The sequence below is a fragment of the Triticum urartu genome, chromosome 7 (genome assembly GCF_003073215.2).
Source record: "Triticum urartu cultivar G1812 chromosome 7, Tu2.1, whole genome shotgun sequence".
In the NCBI taxonomy this organism is placed as follows: domain Eukaryota; kingdom Viridiplantae; phylum Streptophyta; class Magnoliopsida; order Poales; family Poaceae; genus Triticum; species Triticum urartu.
The window spans coordinates 614,547,955-614,567,665 of NC_053028.1; the positions used below are offsets into that span (position 1 = coordinate 614,547,955).

Below are 19,711 nucleotides of genomic sequence, written 5' to 3' on the forward strand. Positions count from 1 at the left end.
AATCTAGCTACTGCGTGTCCGTGCCTCAGTTATTCTGACGCTTGTCATGCCCATGGCCTGCCCTGTTTATGCAGTCTAGCTTCCATGTGGTAGTCAATTCCAAGCAACAAAGGAGAAGTGAGGCTTTTCTAGCGTCTTTGATCCGCTGCTGCTCGGTATTATTATAGTACATATTTTGATATTTGTGACCAACTCCTTGGACTCGAAACTCTGGCACATGCATGCTCTTCATCATGGACGACCTGAGAGAATGGATGATCTATGCCTCATATTTTTCATCCGTTGAGATAAACCCTTTGAAAATCCAGTATTTTTTAGTGCACTGCCCTTCTTTTTTCCTTCTGACATCAATTTGTTGAGAGAGAAAAGTAGAAGTTTAGCACCTCACCTAAAAAGCAGGAAGAATGCTCACGTCTCATTTATTCAGGCTGTTTTTTTCTCAAGGCACCACATCGTGGCAACAAACATTGTCGCGAAGTTTTGTGGTAATGACCTATAGCTTTTTATGTATGTTTATCTAGGGAGTCACATGAAGTTAGTAAAAAAAGAGGAAAAATCAGATGAAACAACCATTAACTGGTAAATAGAGTTGTGTGTGTTTGCAAGGATTGCTATGCATAAGAACATATCCTATGAGTTGAGAAGAAAGGGAAGAAGCATCATGTGGGTGAGTTTCTATGTAGAGGGCGGTTACCGTTTACTGGTGGAGCAGAAGAGCAGGATACCAAAGAAAGAGGATGCAGCCAAATAATTTGTCGAGCATGACTGCTTGGAGAGCAAACATTTGCCACGCTGTGGCGATCGCCTCGCAACTGTCCCCCAGCTGCAGTAGCTAGGCTGGTTGGTATACCCTACGCGACCGCACAGCAAGCAAAGAACCGTCGGAATCTTGATCACCAAGACAACCATAACCCAGGCACCGTCACGGCCACAAGGAGACGGCGGACGGCCACGACAGCGTTTGGGAGGAAAATCCACCTGTAAATAAAAATAAGAGATGCAACAACAGAAGACACATCTAAAATATCCTCATTTTCTACTCATGTTGTGTTTGTCCTCATTGGAAAGTTCGCAAGCCTCCCGTAGTAGCAAGTTTGTCGAGAACACAATTTTGTTAAATTGTGCCACAACCTGCATACACCCAAAGAGAATGTCCTCTCAGCCTACATTGAGGAGGGAAATTGGTAAGTGGAAACAACAACAAAGGCTATTGTCCATACCAAACTGGGGTGACAGAGGAGGGGGAATGGCGATACCGCACTGGACGGTGGGCGTCTATTGGTTGAGTAAGCCTTGTCCAATAACTGTAAATCAGTGCCTGTGGGTTAGCCCATACACTCCACAAGTTCATGTGGCATCTCCGCCATTATCGGCACCTAAATTTCTAACAAAAACACCAAGGAAATCATACTTAATATATATCTATCAGCATCTTACTTGCAATGGAAGCACAATTTAACAAACAAAATTGGTCCCTCACCTAAGTAGTCTTACCTAGATATATGTTGCTAACAGGACGTGGAGTTTCTACACCCAGGAGCAAATGCTCCTGGTGTGAACAGTAACATCAAATAAATTTAAAAATAATTCAAAAAACTCTGAAATTTTTTCGTGACATACTTTCATAAATGTTTGTTGTGCATGCAAAATTTCATCGCAAAATCACATTGGTGGAAGGTATGGTAAAAAAACAAAATCGATGCTCTGAAAATGTTACTTATAAAAGCATTTTGGAGCTCTGATTTTGTTTTTTTCGGCATGCCTTCTACAAATGTGATTTCGCAATAAAATTTTGCATACGCAACAAACATTTGTGGAAGTATGTCACAAAAAAATTCCAGAATTTTTTGAATAATTTTTCTATTTTTTTATGTTACTGTTCACACCAGGAGCATTTGCTCCTGGGTGTAGAAATGTACTTTCGTGCTAACAGTCACTTAGCTGATTTCCGGTTTGTCAACAATTGATTTCTCTTATTACAAATTTTGCCCGGCACCAATGAGGGAGGGGCGATGACAACAGCACGCCTTCGGCTCGTTTCAGTTTTTGTAGTCGTCGTTAAGTGGTCTACAATATATGTAATTTTATTATTCTGATGTTCGTTGTACTGTCATGATTTAAAATGAATAGATCGAAAGTTTTCTCGCAAAAAAGATGTTCTCTTTTGGCAAGATTGGATTCTCTCGTTTTTGTGAGTATTAACCTGTACTCCTATATGCTAACTATCTTTGATATTCACGACAATGCTCGTGCTTTTTTCTGTCTTTGAAATTCACATATCTGCTATTATCTAGTTCTGCAGAAATAACGGTTCTATAGAAAATACATGAACATCGTCAAATAGAAAACTCATCCTAATACTATTTTTTTAGAAACTATCCTAATAATATAATAGAATAATAGTCTTATGTACAAATAAAGTCAATCAAAACAAAATCATAACAAAAATAAAATAAAAGGTGCATGTCCTAGGAAAATCCTAATTCACATATCTCTAGTAATTGCTTTATCTATTTGCGCGTGACGACGGACACATAATGAAGCTCGACGGATCCCATGAACAATCTGTCGCCTTTCCTCTCCACCACCTCGGTCGGCCTCATGCCCTTCGGTCCCCGCATCTCCTCGATTATTTTTTCGTCGGCATCGATCCTCAATGCTAGCAGGTGGCTATCAACGCCAAAGGGGAGCTCAGCCTTTTCACGATGTAGTGCCACCAAGTATCCTCCTTCATTGTCGGGCCTCACATTGTCTGGATAGCGAGGGAGGTTGGCGAATAGCTCCATCGAGCTCGCCTTGGAGCCCTTGATCCAGTATCATAGCAGCTTACATGGCCCGGTTGATGAGACGATTAGATGTGTTCGAGCAGCGCTGATGGCGAGGCCATTGGGGTAAGTGATGTCAGCCTGGAGCACGACAACCTTTCTTGTCCATGGCTCATACCTCAGTAGCCGACCCGTCGAGTCTTCGGTTCTTGTGACCATCTCATGTTGTGACCTATTGTAGTTCCTGGAGCTGTCCGTGAAGTAGACCTCGCCGGTTACCTGGTCGATGTCCACCCCATTGGTGAAGCGGAGAGGTACGCCATCAACTTCGATGACCAGCATTGTATCCTCCCCACCGCCTGGTGTGACCCTCATGAGCCCCTTGTAGGCATCGGCTATGTACAGGTGCCTAGACTTGAGGTGGAACCACAGGCCGAGCGGCCGGCCGCAGTGGTGAAGGAAATATGCCCTAGAGGCAATAATAAAGTTGTTATTTATATTTCCTTGTATCATGATAAATGTTTATTATTCATGCTACAATTGTATTAACCAGAAACTTAGTACATGTGTGAATACATAGACAAACAGAGTGTCACTAGTATGCCTCTATTTGACTAGCTCGTTGATCAAAGATGGTTAAGTTTCCTAGCCATGGACAAAGAGCTGTCATTTGATAAACGGGATCACATCATTAGAGAATAATGTGATTGACTTGACCCATCCATTAGCTTAACACGATGATCGTTAGTTTACTGCTATTACTTTCTCCATAACTTATACATGTTCCTATGACTATGAGATTATGCAACTTCCGAATACCAGAGGAACACTTAGTAATGCACACCACTATAGATCGAGATGCTCTACAGGTAACTGGGTGACTATAAAGATGCTCTACAGGTGCTGCCGATGGTGTTTGTTGAGTTGGCATAGATCGAGATTAGGATTTGTCACTCCGTGTACCGAAGAGGTATCTCTGGGCCGTCTCGGTAATGCACACCACTATATGCCTTGCATGCAATGTAACTAATGAGTTAGTTACGGGATGTAGCTTCACGGAACGAGTAAAGAGACTTGCAGGTAATGAGATTGAACTAGGTATTGAGATACCGATAATCGAATCTCGGGCAAGTAACATACCGATGACAAAGGGAACAACATATGTTGTTATGCGGTTTGACCGATAAAGATCTTCGTAGAATATGTAGGAACCGATATGAGCATCCAGGTTCCGCTATTGGTTATTGACCGGAGATGATTTTCGGTCATGTCTACATAGTTCTCGAACCCGTAGGGTCCGCATGCTTAACATTCGGTGACGATCGGTATTATGAGTTTATGTGTTTTGATGTACCAAAGGTAGTTCGGAGTCTCGGATATGATCACGGGCATGACGAGGAGTCTCGGAATGGTCGAGACATAAAGATCGATATATTGGAAGCCTATGTTTGGACATCGGAGTGGTTTCAGATGAGTTCGAGCATTTACCGGAGTACCGGGAGGTTACCGGAACCCGTCGGGAAGTATATGGGCCTTATTGGGCCTTAGTGGAAAAGGAGAAGAGGAAGAGAAAGGTGGAGGGCGCGCCCCCCTAGCCCAATATGAATTGGGTGGGGGCCGCCTCCCCCCTTCCTTCCTTCTCTCTTCCCCTTCCTTCTCTCCTACTCCTACTAGGGAAAGGGGGAATCCTACTCCTGGTGGGAGTAGGACTCCTCCTAGGGCGTGCCATAGAGAGGGCCGGCCCTCCCCTCATCCACTCCTTTATATACGGGGGAGGGGGGCACCCCATAGACACACAAGTTGATCTCTTAGCCATGTGTGGTGCACCCCTCCACCATAATCCACCTCGGTCATATCGTTGCAGTGCTTAGGCGAAGCCCTGCGCTGGTAGCTTCATCATCACCGTCATCATGCCGTAGTGCTAGCGACAATCTCCCTCGACACTCAGCTGGATCTAGAGTTCGCGGGACGTCACCGAGCTGAATGTGTGCAGATCACGGAGGTGCCGTACCTTCGGTGCTAGGATCGGTCGGATCATGTAGATGTACGACTACATCAACCGCATTGTCAGAACGCTTCTGCTTACGGTCTACGAGGGTACGTAGACAACACTCTTCCCTTCTCGTTTCTATGCATCACCTAGATAGATCTTGTGTGTGCGTAGGATTTTTTTTAAATTATTGCGTTCCCCAACAGTGGTATCAGAGCCAGGTCTATGCGTAGATGTTATATGCACGAGTAGAACACAAAGAAGTTGTGGGCGTGGGTATATACATATTGCTTGCCGTCACTAGTTGATTCTTGATTTAGCAGTATTGTCGGATGAAGTGGCTAAGACCGACATTACGCGTACGCTTATGCGAGACTAGTTCTACCGACGTGCTTCACACACAGGTGGCTAGTGGGTGTTAGTTTCTCCAACTTTAGGTGAATCGGATTCAATGAACAGGGTTCTTTCTAAAGATCAAAAAGCAATCACTATACCGCGTTGTGGTTTTTTTGATGCGTAGGTAAGAACGGTTCTTGCTCAGCCCGTAGCAGCCACGTAAAACTTGCAACAACAAACTAGAGGAAGTCTAACTTGTTTTTGCAGGGTATGTTGTAATGTGATATGGTCAAGACATGATGTTAAATTTTATTGTATCATGTTTTGTAACAGAGTTATCGGCAACTGGAAGGAGCCATATGGTTGTCGCTTTATTGTATGAAATGCAATCGCCATGTAATTGCTTTACTTTATCACTAAGCGGTAGCAATAGTCGTAGAAGCAATAGTTGGCGAGACGACAACGATGCTTCGATGGATATCAAGGTGTCAAGCTGGTGACAATGGTGATCATGATGGTGCTTTGAAGATGGAGATCAAAGACACAAGATGATGACGGCCATATCATATCACTTATATTGATTGCATGTGATGTTTATCCTTTATGCATGTTATTTTGCTTAGTTCGACGGTAGCATTATAAGATGATCTCTCACTAAATTTCAAGGTATAAGTGTTCTCCCTGAGTATGCACCGTTGCTACAGTTTATCGTGCTGAGACACCACGTGATGATCGGGTGTGACAAGCTCTACGTTCACATACAATGGGTGCAAGACATTTTTGCACACGCATAATAGTTAGGTTAAACTTGACGAGCCTAGCATATACAGATATGTCCTCGGAACACTGAGACCAAAAGGTCGAGCGTGAATCATATAGTAGATATGATCAACATAGTGATGTTCACCATTGAAAACTACTCCATCTCATGTGATGGTCGGACATGGTTTAGTTGATATGGATCACGTGATCACTTAGATGATTAGAGGGATGTCTATCTAAGTGGGAGTTCTTAAATAATTTGATTAATTGAACTTTAATTTATCATGAACTTAGTACCTGATAGTATTTTGCATGTCTATGTTGTTGTAGATAGATGGCCCGTGCTGTTGTTCCGTTGAATTTTAATTCGTTCCTAGAGAAAACTAAGTTGAAAGATGATGGTAGCAATTACACGGACTGGGTCCCTAACTTGAGGATTATCCTCATTGCTGTAACATTCCAAATTTTCAATTTGGAATGTTATACATTAGGTCATCACTTCATATCATATTTTATTTGCTTTTGGCCTGATCCAGAAATTTTACGCAACTCAAAGACCCACGGAGAGAGTTGGGGATTTCGTTATTTTCATATTTGAGTTTTTCTCAAATTTTGAAAAGAGGATCATTGATTTTATTTATTTTATCTTCAATTATTTCTATAATAAAAATATGAGAGAGGGAATAAAATGACTTTCCCAAAATAAAGAAATATTGAAGGTTTAATAAAAAAATCAAGTAAGATTTTATTTCGGATTTTTTCGCTCTTTTATTTGAATTTAGGAAAAAAATGCACGTTTTTAAAACTGCATTTTAGGGCCAAGTCCATGTTCATCCTATTCTAAATATTTTATTTAGACGGTGAAAATTTGTTTTGGAATTTTTAGATTTTTATTTTTTTCTAGGATTTTTCTTAGTTCGGCGGGATTATTATTATGTTTAAAAAAAAACTCCCGCGCGCCCGGCTGGGCCGAAGGCCCAACCGAGCCGGCCCAGCCGCCGCCGCCTCCCGCATCCGGATCGAGACCGGAGTCCCGATAGCCGCCGCCGCTGAGCCCGGGAGGACCACGCCGCCTCAGCCCCTCCCGCAAGCCACCGCCGCCACCCCCCTTTATAAACCGACCCGGGGCCCCCCTGGAGCCCCACAGCCGGAGCCGCCGCCGCCGCATGCCACCGCCGCCCCGCCGCCTTGCGCCGCCGCCGCTAGGAACCGCTGCCCCGCCACCCCACGCCGCCCACCGCCACCGGAGCCCCGCCGGATCCCGAGCCGAGGTAGCCGCCCGCCACCCCGGTTTTCTAAGAAAAACCGATCCGGTTTTTTAGAAACCCTAGGTTTATTTTTTTTAGATCGGTTTTATCGGTTCAATTATTTAGCTAGCGTTCGCTCGTTCGTTCGTTTTAACGGATGCGTTCACCGTTTTGTTTCAGATAATGAACATTCGTTCGTTAATCTGTTTGCCAGTTTTTCTTTTTCTCGGATTTTCCGCGATTATTTCTGATCGTGATTTCTGATTCAATTTTCGTTTTAGTTTATCTTTTCGCTCGTTTATCGGAATCAGGCGATTCAAGCGCCTGGGTTTCATCTCGAAACCCTCTTTCCGTTTAACCAACTCAAACAAGTTTTTGCATCTGTAAAATTTGACTTAGATCCAGATTAGAAAACGAAGTTTGTTTCTTTCGCTATTTGACTTTCATTGTTTCATTCGATTTGATTCTTTTTGTAAACTGGAGTTCTTAAGTTGAACTTTCTGGTTAGATTTCTTATTTGAGTTATACCCGTGCATTAGATGAGTACTTATTGTATGCTTGTTTGTTTGCGATAGAGTACGCGGAGTGCGCCGCTTGCTACTTTGAATCTCTACGTTTCACGGATCATATCTCTTCCTACCCAGTTTTATTGCATTAGATCAATCCTCAAACAATTGCATGATTAGGATCTAATTAAATTGTGGGTTTTGGGAAGTAGATGAGGTAGTACCTATTACCTATTTTATTATCAAACCCTTGGGAGTTACTTCTACGTTTGCTTATTATGCCATGCTATACTAGTAGACGTGGATTGGGTGAGTGTATCCATGACAGATGTGAGATTAATAAATTAATGGTTTATTTAAGGTGGCAACTTAAACACACATCTCGGTGGATTGAGGCACCTGGGTATTCCAGCGATTGCCTATTTTTTTCTTTATGGACCTCCACCCAGGCTCAAAGGGATCATGAGATTATTCATACTAGAAACTTCCGTGTGCAGCCACAAGCTACTATGGGCTGTAGCATAGTTGACTAAGTCGTGCGAACTCTTACAGTGGTAGACTAGCAGATGTAGGGGATGTAGGTTGGTACTGTCTACCCGATTGTAAGGTGCTAGCACTTCTGAAAGACTATGTCTCGGTCATCCGTTTCTCAAACATCATGCAGTGCGAGAATCCCAACGGAGGAGATCGAGTCTTGTGGGGAAAAGTGCGCAAACCTCTGCAGAGTGTATAAACTAATCATGGTTAGCCGTGTCCCCGGTTATGGACGTCTTGAGTATCTAGTACTTGGATTATCATGTGAATCTCATCATGTTACTTTAATTAATACTGTTAGGTTTTAATGATTATACTTAATTGGGATTGAGAGGATGTCTATCTTCTCAATGTTTAACAACGAATATGATAGTTAAATAAAATTTATTCCTTTATACTAGGGAAAAATTGGCTTTATGCAAAAACTGTAACCATAGAGCTTTCCATCAGCCATATATGCATGTAGTATAGCTCTATTCCTTCATTACTCTCTATGTGTTACATTGCCAGCATATTCCATGTGCTGACCCGTTTTCGGGCTGCAACGTTCATGTTGCAGACTTTTCAGACGACGAGTAAGGTGCCTTTAGGTCGTGGTTCTATACTCAGTGATGCCGTTGGAGTTGATGGACTCACTTATCTTCCAAGCCTTCCGCTGTTATCGTTATTAGATGGCCTTAAGCCATATTTATTATAATAAGTTCTCTTTTGAGACATTCGATGTAATAAATGTGTGATTGCTACTTTGTTATAAATCCTTCAAGTACTGTGCATGTCAGCATTACTGATCCGGGGATGACACTAAAGCACAGAGATCGGACTATTTAAGGTCTGGTCGCTACAAGATGGTATCAGAGCACACGCTGACTGTAGGACACGACCACTAAGCTAAAAGCCCTAGATCACTGCTCACTCTTCTCATTTATGACTCCACATATTTTCTACTCTTTTAGGATGGCGGATGCAAGGAACAAGTTCACGCAACCGGATGAAGATACACCCTTTGGACGTCACTTGAACGAAGTCACTAGATACCTGAACATCGGAGTACCAAGCTTCACCGGGACCTACAACGCCACTTTACCTGAAGAGAAACGTTGGATGATTCAAGTTCAAGTTCCAGGAAGGATGTTCATGCCCGTCACTGAGCCCATAGAGTTTTCCTTTGATGAACCAACCTGGAGTCTAGGAAAGAGCATGGCATCCCACATCACTATGGGGTGCATTGGAGAAGTTTACCACAAGGATCTCAAGGATACTATCTACCAGATTTGTGGGCGCCGAGATGAGAAATGGGAGATGATCAGCACCAGGAAGGATAGATCAATTGCAGCTTTCATCCAAGAGTTAAACCAGCACATTCGACGCCAGGAGAACCAGATGTGTGCAGACATGATAGACCCGAAGAAAGCCATGACCAAGATCACGGAGCTGGAGGAAGAACTCAAGTCTACACGTGATGGATATGAGGAGGAAATAGCAACACTAGTAGAGAAGAATGATGATATGAAGAAGAAGCTAAAAGTGTTCATGGGATTTCCCGCAACTGGAGGAGAAGATGAAGATTGCACTTGTCCAGAGAACTACATCATAATCGACGACACCGACTCAGACCCAGACGATAGCGATGATGACTATGTTGATGAAGCTGGAGCAGATATCATGGAGTCTTCATCAGAGTAGTTTTTCTAGACGACCACCATAACAGTAGTAGTATTCCCCCATGTATCTAGTATAGCCCAAGCACTTTTGTAACGATAGATAGACCGTTGTATGCCCTTGTTTGATTGAATGAAGTGATTTTGTTTGCATTTGCCTCATGTGCATATCGGTAGTGCTTTCCCTCTAGACCTCATTCTATTCTATATTCTCATCTTTTCTAAACCCCAGATGCCTCCGAGACGTGACAATGGATTTGCTTTCCCACCGAAGCTCACTCAGTTGATCCAGCAGCAGAATACATTGATGCAGTTGCTAGTCCAGAATCAGAATCAGGGGAACAACAACAACAACCCACCACTGCCACCACCTGTTGATCACTTAACCCGTTTTCTTAGGCTGAATCCGCCGGTGTTCTCTAGTAGCACCGAGCCTATAGTAGCAGATGATTGGCTCCGCAACATTGGAAGGGAGTTAACCACTACAGGATGTACTGATGCTGAGAAGGTGCGCTTTGCCGCACATCAATTGGATGGACCAGCAGCATCATGGTGGGAGAATTACACTGTCACCTACCCTATAGCCATGGTGACATGGGACCAATTTCAGCAGGATTTTCGTACTGCCCATGTTTCAGCAGGAGCTATGGCGATGAAGAAGTGTGAGTTTCGCAACTTGCGCCAAGGAGGACAGACAGTTGGCCAGTATGTGGATGACTTTAGTAAGCTAACACGTTATGCCCCAGATGACGTTGCTACGGATGCAGCTAAGCAGGAGAAGTTTCTGGAAGGACTGAATGATCAGTTGAGCATGCAGTTGATGGTAGCAAGCTTCAACAATTACCTGGAGTTGGTAGATCGCGCTCTTATCATTGAAGGGAAGTAGCAGCAGATTGAAAACCGCAAGAGGAAGTATGGACAAGGGAAGTACAATTCTGGAGCTCGGCAGAAGCCACGTTTTACCCCTAAACAGGGAGGACATTTTCAGCATACCCATGGAGGAGGCAGCTCGCCCAATCATAATGGCCCCAAGAATGGTAATGGGAATGCAGGAAGCAATGGCCAGAACCGTACCAACCCATCAACGCCAGCCAAGAGAGACCTGAGCCAAGTCACTTGCTATAAGTGCCAGAAGACTGGACATTACGCCAATGAATGTCCTGAAGCCCAGAATGGAAATAGCAATGTAAGCTCTGGGAAGAAGCCGAACCCTTTCAATAGGGGACAGGTGAACCACGTTAACGTGGAGGAGGTTGAAGCTCAGCCAGATGTAGTAATAGGTAAGTTTTTGGTTAAGTCATTTACTGCACTCATTCTTTTTGATACTGGTGCATCCCATTCATACATCTCAAGGGGATTTGTGGATAAGTATAAACTGTCAACCCAAGCCCTTAGGTCACCCATGTTAGTAACCTCGCCTGGAGCAGAGTATATGGCTAGTTTATGGTGTGATCGGTTACCATTAAGGATTGGTAACTATGTATTTCCCTCGGACCTAATAGTATTGGAATCTCAAGGATTAGATGTGATATTAGGCATGGATTGGTTATCGAAGTATGGAGGGAACATTGAATGCACCAGTAAGCCAATTTTGCTTACGACGCCAGAAGGAAGAAGGATCAAGTATGTATCCCGGCATGCGTCGAAGAGGACTCAAGTAAATTCCTTATCAGGAGTTGTGCAGGAGGAAGTACCAGTGGTGAAGGATTTCCCTGACATATTTCCAGAGGAGTTGCCAGGCATGCCACCGGATAGAGATATTGAGTTTTTGATTGAGCTCTTTCCAGGCACAGGGCCCATATCTAAGAGACCATACAGGATGCTTGCAAAAGATTTGGAGGAGATTAAGAAGCAGATTAAGGAGTTACTGGATAAAGGTTATATTCACCCAAGTTCTTCGCCTTGGGGATTGCCAGTACTTCTAGTGGAGAAGAAGGATGGATCGTTAAGGATGGTTGTTGATTATCGAGGATTGAATGAAGTAACAATCAAGAACAAGTACCCACTGCCGATGATCAATGATCTGTTTGATCGATTGCAAGGAGCTAAGGTATTTTCCAAGATCGGTCTGCGATCAGGATACCATCAATTAAAAATTCGAGAGCAGGATATACCTAAGACGACTTTTACCACCAGGTATGGGCTGTACGAGTATACCGTTATGTCATTTGGTTTGACTAACGCACCTGCATATTTCATGAACATGGTGAACAAGGTGTTTATGGAGTTTTGGATAAGTTCGTCGTGGTGTTCATTGATGATATTTGGTTCTACTCAAAGAATGAAGAGGAGCATAAGGAGCATTTGCGTTTGGTACTTGAGAAGCTCAGAGAACATCAGCTATATGCCAAGTTCAGCAAATGTGAGTTTTGGTTGAAGGAAGTTGGATTCCTCGGACACGTTATATCCGGAGAAGGTATAGCAGTAGATCCCACCAAGGTTGTCACTGTGACAAATTGGGAAGCACCAACAACAATTGGAGAGATCCGGAGTTTTCTTGGACTTGCAGGATACTACCGGAGATTCATAGAGAATTTCTCGAAAATTGTGAAGCCTATGACGGAGTTTTTGAAGAAGGATACCAAGTTCAAATGGACTGAGGAATGTGAGGCCAGTTTCCAGGAGTTAAAGAAACGTTTGGTTACCTCGCCAGTGTTGATTTTGCCATATCAGTGCAAGGATTACGAGGTATATTGCGACACTTCACGTCGAGGACTTGGAGAAGTGCTTATGCAGGAGGGAAGAGTTGTTTCGTATGCTTCATGACAGCTGAAACCTCATGAGTTGAATTCTGCCACGCATGATTTGGAGTTAGCAGCCGTAGTGCATGCATTGAAGACTTGGAGACATTTTCTCATTGGAAACCATTGTGAAGTATACACGGATCACAAGAGTTTGAAGTATATTTTCACGCAGAAGGAGCTAAATCTCAGGCAAATGAGATGGTTGGAGCTTATCAAGGATTATGATATGAGATTGCATTATCATCCCGGAAAGGCTAACGTAGTAGCCGATGCACTGAGCCGTAAGAGCCATGTCAACACACTAATGATGGGAGATTTACCGAAGGTGTTAGTCGAAGACCTCCGTGAGCTATGTTTGGAGATAGTTCCGAGAGGCTATGTAGCAGCATTGGAGATCCAATCTACTTTGATGGATAAGATCAGAGAAGCTCAGAAGACTGAGAAGGAGGTTGCCTCTATAAAGGAGAAGATGAGCACAGGAAAAGTTAAAGGATTTCGTGAGGATGAGCACGATACCCTATGGTTTGAAGACCGTGTTTATGTGCCTAACGACCTAGAGATCAGGAAGTTGATTCCGCAGGAGGCCCATGATTCACCATATTCGATTCATCCAGGAAATACCAAGATGTATTTGGATTTGAAGGATACTTTATGGTGGACCAGAATGAAGAAGGATATTGCAGAGTATGTAGCAGTTTGTGATGTATGTCAGAGAGTAAAGGCGGAGCATCAGAAGCCAGCGGATTGCTACAACCATTGCCGATACCCGAATGGAAGTGGGATAAGCTAGGCATAGATTTCATCACGGGATTACCCAGGACCCGTTCAGGCTATGACTCGATATGGGTTGTAGTCGATCGCTTGACGAAGGTAGCTCATTTCATCCCAGTAAAGACCACTTACACCAGTGCTAAGTTGGCAAAGATATACATGACCAGGATCGTATGTCTGCATGGAGTTCCGAGGAGCATTGTATCAGATAGAGGAACCCAGTTTACCTTAAAGTTCTGGAGTCAGTTGCACGAAACTTTGGGTACCAGGCTAGAGTTTAGTACAGCTTTTCATCTGCAGACAGATGGACAGACCGAGAGAGTCAATCAGATTTTGGAGGATATGCTGAGAGCTTGTGCGCTAGATTATGGATCTAGTTGGGACGACAATTTGCCATATGTAGAGTTCTCTTACAACAACAGTTATCAATCCAGTTTGAAGATGGCCCCTTTCGAAGCCTTGTACGGAAGGAGGTGCAGGACCCCATTGTCGTGGGATGAAGTTGGAGACCGCCAGTTGTTTGGATCAGATTTGATTAAGGAGTCTGAATAGGAGGTGAAATTTATTCGCGATAGGATAAGGGTAGCCCAGTCCAGGCAGAAGAGCTACGTAGATTCTAAACGCAAAGAGACAGTTTACGAAGTCGGAGACCGAGTTTATCTTCGAGTATCTCCACTTCGGGGAGTTAAGCGCTTTGGAGTTAAGGAAAGTTAGCGCCACGTTTTGTGGGACCATACAAAGTTTTGGAACATATGGGAGAAGTTGCCTACAAGTTGGAGTTGCCCAAAGGATTGTCAGGAGTTCACGATGTGTTCCATGTTTCCCAGTTGAAGAAGTGCCATGCAGAGATGGCGGACATACCGCTAAGAGATATAGTGCCGCTGGAAGCAATTCAGTTGGATAGTGATTTGACCTATGAGGAGAAACCAGTCAAGATTCTCAAGTATGCCAGCCGAGTCACCCGCAGCAAGGTTATCAAGTTTTGCAAAGTCTAGTGGAGCCACCACACCGAGGACGAAGCTACCTGGGAGTGAGAGGAAGAACTGCTGAAGGACCACCCTCACCTATTTTCTAGCCAACCCGAATCTCGAGGGAGAGATTCATCTTAAGGGGGTAGGTTTGTAACATCCCAAATTTTCAATTTGGAATGTTATACATTAGGTCATCACTGCATATCATATTTTATTTGCTTTTGGCCTCATCCAGAAATTCTACGCAACTCAAAGACCCACAGAGAGAGTTGGGGATTTCGTTATTTTCATATTTGAGTTTTTCTCAAATTTTGAAAATAGGATCATTGATTTTATTTATTTTATCTTCAATTATTTCTATAATAAAAATATGAGAGAGGGAATAAAATGACTTTCCCAAAATAAAGAAATATTGAAGGTTTAATAAAAAATCAAGCAAGATTTTATTTCGAATTTTTCTCGCTATTTTATTTGAATTTAGGAAAAATTGCACGTTTTCAAAACTGCATTTTAGGGCCAAGAAAATGTTCATCCTGATCTAAATATTTTATTTAGATGGTGAAAATTTGTTTTGGCATTTTTAGATTTTTATTTTTTCTCTAGGATTTTTCTTAGTTCGGCGGGATTATTTAAAAAAAAAACTCCCGCGCACCCGACTGGGCCGAAGGCCCAGCCGCCGCCGCCTCCCGCATCTGGATCGGGACCGGAGTCCCGATCGCCGCCGCCGCCGAGTCCGGGAGGGCCACGCCGCCTCAGCCCCTCCCGCAAGCCACCGCCGCCACCCCCCTTTATAAACCGACCCGGGGCCCCCCTGGAGCCCCACAGCCGGAGCCGCCGCCGCCGCAAGCCACCGCCGCCCCGCCGCCTTGCGCCGCCGCCGCCAGGGGCCGCCACCCCACGCCGCCCACCGCCACCGGAGCCCCGCCGGACCTCGCCGGAGCCCGAGCCGAGGTAGCCGCCCGCCACCCCGGTTTCCTAAGAAAAACCGATCCAGTTTTTTTAGAAACCCCAGGTTTATTTTTTTAGATCGGTTTCATCGGTTCTTTTATTTAGCGAGCGTTCGCTCATTCATTCGTTTTAACAAACGCTTTCACCATTTAGTTTCAGTTAACGAATGTCCGTTCGTTAATTTATTCGTCAGATTTTCTTTTTCTTGGATTTTCTGCGATTATTTCTGATCCGATTTTCGTTTTAGTTTATCTTTTCGCTCGTTTATCGGAATCAGGCGATTCAAGCGCCTGGAGTTTCGTCTCAAATCCCTCTTTCCGTTTAACCAACTCAAACAAGTTTTTGCATCGGTAAAATTTGACTTAGATCCAGATTAGTAAACGAAGTTTGTTTCTTTCGCTGTTTGACTTTCATGGTTTCGTTCGATTTGATTCTTTTTGCAAACCGGAGTTCTTAAGTTGAACTTTCTGGTTAGATTTCTTATTTGAGTTTTACCCGTGCATTAGATGAGTACTTATTGTATTCTTGTTTGTTTGAGATAGAGTACCCGGAGTGAGCCGCTTGCTACTTTGAATCTCTAGGTTTCGCGGATCATCAGCAAGGCAAGTAACACTTTGATCATATCTCTTCATACCCAGTTTTATTGCATTAGATCAATCCTCAAACAATTGCATGATTGGGATCTAATTAAATTGTGGGTTTTGGGAAGTAGATGAGGTAGTACCTATTACCTGTTTTATTATGAAACCCTTGGGAGTTACTTCTACGTTTGCTTATTATGACATGCTATGCTAGTAGACATGGATTGGGTGAGTGTATCCATGACAGATGTGAGATTAATACATTAATGATTTATTTAAGGTGGCAACTTAAACACACATCTGGGTGGATTGAGGCACCTGGGTATTCCAGCGATTGCCTATTTTTTTTCTTTATGGACCGCCACCCAGGCTCAAAGGGATCATGTGATTATTCATACTAGAAACTTCCGTGTGCAACCACAAGCTACTATGGGCTCTAGCATAGTTGACTAAGTCGTGCGAACTCTTACTGTGGTAGACTAGCAGATGTAGGGGATGTAGGTTGGTACTGTCTACCCGATCGTAAGGTGCTAGCACTTCTGAAAGACTATGTCTCGGTCATCCGTTTCTCAAACATCATGCAGTGCGAGAATCCCAACGGAGGAGATCGAGTCTTATGGGGAAAAGTGCGCAAACCTCTGCAGAGTGTATAAACTAATCATGGTTACCCGTGTCCCCGGTTATGGACGTCTTGAGTATCTAGTACTTGGATTATCATGTGAATCTCATCATGTTACTTTAATTAATACTGTTGGGTTTTAATGATGATACTTAATTGCGATTGAGAGGATGTCTATCTTCTCAACGTTTAACAACCACCATGATAGTTAAATAAAATTTATTCCTTTGCCGTAGGGAAAAAATGGCTTTATGCAAAAACTGTAACCATAGAGCTTTCCACCAGCCATATATGCATGTAGTATAGCTCTATTCCTTCATTACTCTCTATGTGTTACATTGCCAGCATATTCCATGTGCTGACCCGTTTTCGGGCTGCAACGGTCATGTTGCAGACTTTTCAGACGACGAGTAAGGTGCCTTTAGGTCGTGGTTCTATACTCAGTGATGCCGTTGGAGTTGATGGACTCACTCATCTTCAAAGCCTTCCGCTGTTATCGTTATTAGATGGCCATAAGCCATATTTATTGTAATAAGTTCTCTTTTGAGACATTCGATATAATAAGTGTGTGATTGCTACTCAGTTATAAATCCTTCAAGTACTGTGCGTGTCAGCGTTACTGATCCAGGGATGACACTAAAGCACAGAGATCGGACTGTTTGTGGTATGGTCGCTACAATTGCTGCACAGAAGAATTACGTCCTAGAAGCACCGCTAGGTGACAAACCCGCTGCATGAGCAACGACAGATGTTGTGAACACCTGGCAGAGCAAAGTTGATGACCACTCGATAGTTCAGTGTGCCATGCTTTACGGCTTAGAACCGGGACTTCGACGACGTTTTGAACGTCATGGAGCATATGAGATGTTCCAGGAGTTGAAGTTAATATTTCAAGCAAATGCCCGGATTGAGATATATGAAGTCTCCAATAAGTTCTACAGCCGCAAAATGGAGGAGAATAGTTCTGTCATTGAACATATACTCAGATTGTCTGGGTACCACAACCACTTGACTCAGCTGGGAGTTAAATTTCCTGATGATAGTGTCATTGACAAAGTTCTTCAATCACTGCCACCAAGCTACAAGAGCTTCGTGATGAACTATAATATGCAAGGGATGGATAAGACGATTCCTGAGCTATTTGCAATGCTAAAGGCTGCGGAGGTAGAAATCAAGAAGGAGCATCAAGTGTTGATGGTCAACAAGACCACCAGTTTCAAGAAAAAAGGTAAATGGAAGAAGGGGAACTTCAAGAAGAACGGCAAGCAAGTTGCTGCTCAAGTGGAGAAGCCCAAGTCTAGATATAAGCCTGAGACTGAGTGCTTCTACTACAAAGGGAATGGTCACTGGAAGTGGAACTACCCCAAGTATTTGGCAGAGAAGAAGGATGGCAAAGTGAAAGGTATATTTGATATACATGTTGTTGATGTGTACCTTACTAATACTCGCAGTAGCGCCTAGGTATTTGATACTAGTTATGTTGCTAATATTTACAACTCGAAGGGGCTACAGATTAAGCGAAGATTGTCTAAGGAAGAGGTGACGATGTGTGTGGGAAATGGTTCCAAAGTCGATGTGATCGTCGTCGGCATGCTACCTCTACATCTACCTTCGGGATTAGTTATAGACCTAAATAATTGTTATTTAGTGCCAGCGTTGAGCATGAACATTATATTTGGATCTTGTTTGATGCGAGACGGTTATTCATTTAAATCAGAGAATAATGGTTGTTCTATTTATATGAATAATATCTTCTATGGTCATGCACCCTTGATGAGTGGTCTGTTTTTACTAAATCTTGATAGTAGTGATACACATATTCATAGTATTAAAGCCAAAAGATATAAGTTTAATAATGATAGTGTAACTTATTTGTGGCACTGCCGTTTAGGTCATATTAGTGTAAAGCGCATGAAGAAACTCCATGCTGATGGACTTTTGGAATCACTTAATAATGAATCACTTGATGCTTGCGAACCATGCCTCATGGGCAAGATGACTAAGACTCCATTATCTGGAACAATGGAGCGAGCAACAGACTTGTTGGAAATAATACATACTGATGTATGCGGTCCAATGATTGTTGATGCTCGCGGTGGGTTTCGTTATTTTCTTACCTTCACAGATGATTTGAGCAGATATGGGTATATCTACTTGATGAAACATAAGTCTGAAACATTTGAAAAGTTTAAAGAATTTCAGAGTGAAGTGGAAAATCATCATAACAAGAAAATTAAGTTTCTACGATCTGATCGTGGAGGTGAATGTTTGAGTTATGAGTTTGGTCTTCATTTGAAACAATGCGGAATAGTTTCGCAACTCACGCCACCTGGAACACCACAACGTAATGGTGTGTCCGAACGTCCTAACCGCACTTTATTAGATATGGTGCAATCTATGATGTCTCTCACTGATTTACCGCTATCATTTTGGGGTTATGCTTTAGAGACTGTTGCATTCACGTTAAATCGGGCACCATCAAAATCTGTTGAGGTGACACCTTATGACCTGTGGTTTGGCAAGAAACCCAAGTTGCCGTTTCTTAAAGTTTGGGGCTGCGATGCTTATGTGTAAAAGCTTCAACCTGATAAGCTCGAACCCAAATTGGAGAAATGTGTCTTCATAGGATACCCAAAGGAAACTGTTGGGTACACCTTCTATCACAGATCCGAAGGCAAGATATTCGTTGCTAAGAATGGATCCTTTTTTGAGAAGGAGTTTCTCTTGAAAGAAGTGAGTGGGAGGAAAGTAGAACTTGACGAGGTAATTGTACCTACTCCCTTATTGGAAAGTAGTTCATCATAGAAATCAGTTCCAGTGATTACTACACCAGTAAGTGAGGAAGCTAATGATGATGATCATGAAACTTCTGATCAAGTTACTACCGAACCTCGTAGGTCAACCAGAGTAAGATCCGCACCAGAGTGGTACGGTAATCCTGTTTTGGAGGTCGTGTTACTTGACCATGACGAACCTTCGAACTATGAGGAAGCGATGATGAGCCTAGATTCCGCAAAATGGCTTGATGCCATGAAATCTGAGATGGGATTCGTGTATGAGAACAAAGTGTGGACTTTGGTTGACTTGCTCGATGATCGGCAGGCCATAGAGAATAATTGGATCTTCAAGAAGAAGACTGACGCTGATGGTAATGTTACTGTCTACAAAGCTCGACTTGTTGCAAAAGGTTTTCGGCAAGTTCAAGGAGTTGACTACGATGAGACCTTCTCACCCGTAGCGATGCTTAAGTCCGTCCGAATCATGTTAGAAATTGCCGCA

At 43.2% G+C, this 19,711-nt stretch overlaps 1 pseudogene; it reads right to left on the reverse strand.

The window, feature by feature from the left end:
* Positions 1 to 2,510: 2,510 nt before the first annotated feature.
* Positions 2,511 to 19,711, reverse strand: part of LOC125519179 — a 75,283-nt pseudogene continuing 58,082 nt past the window's right edge.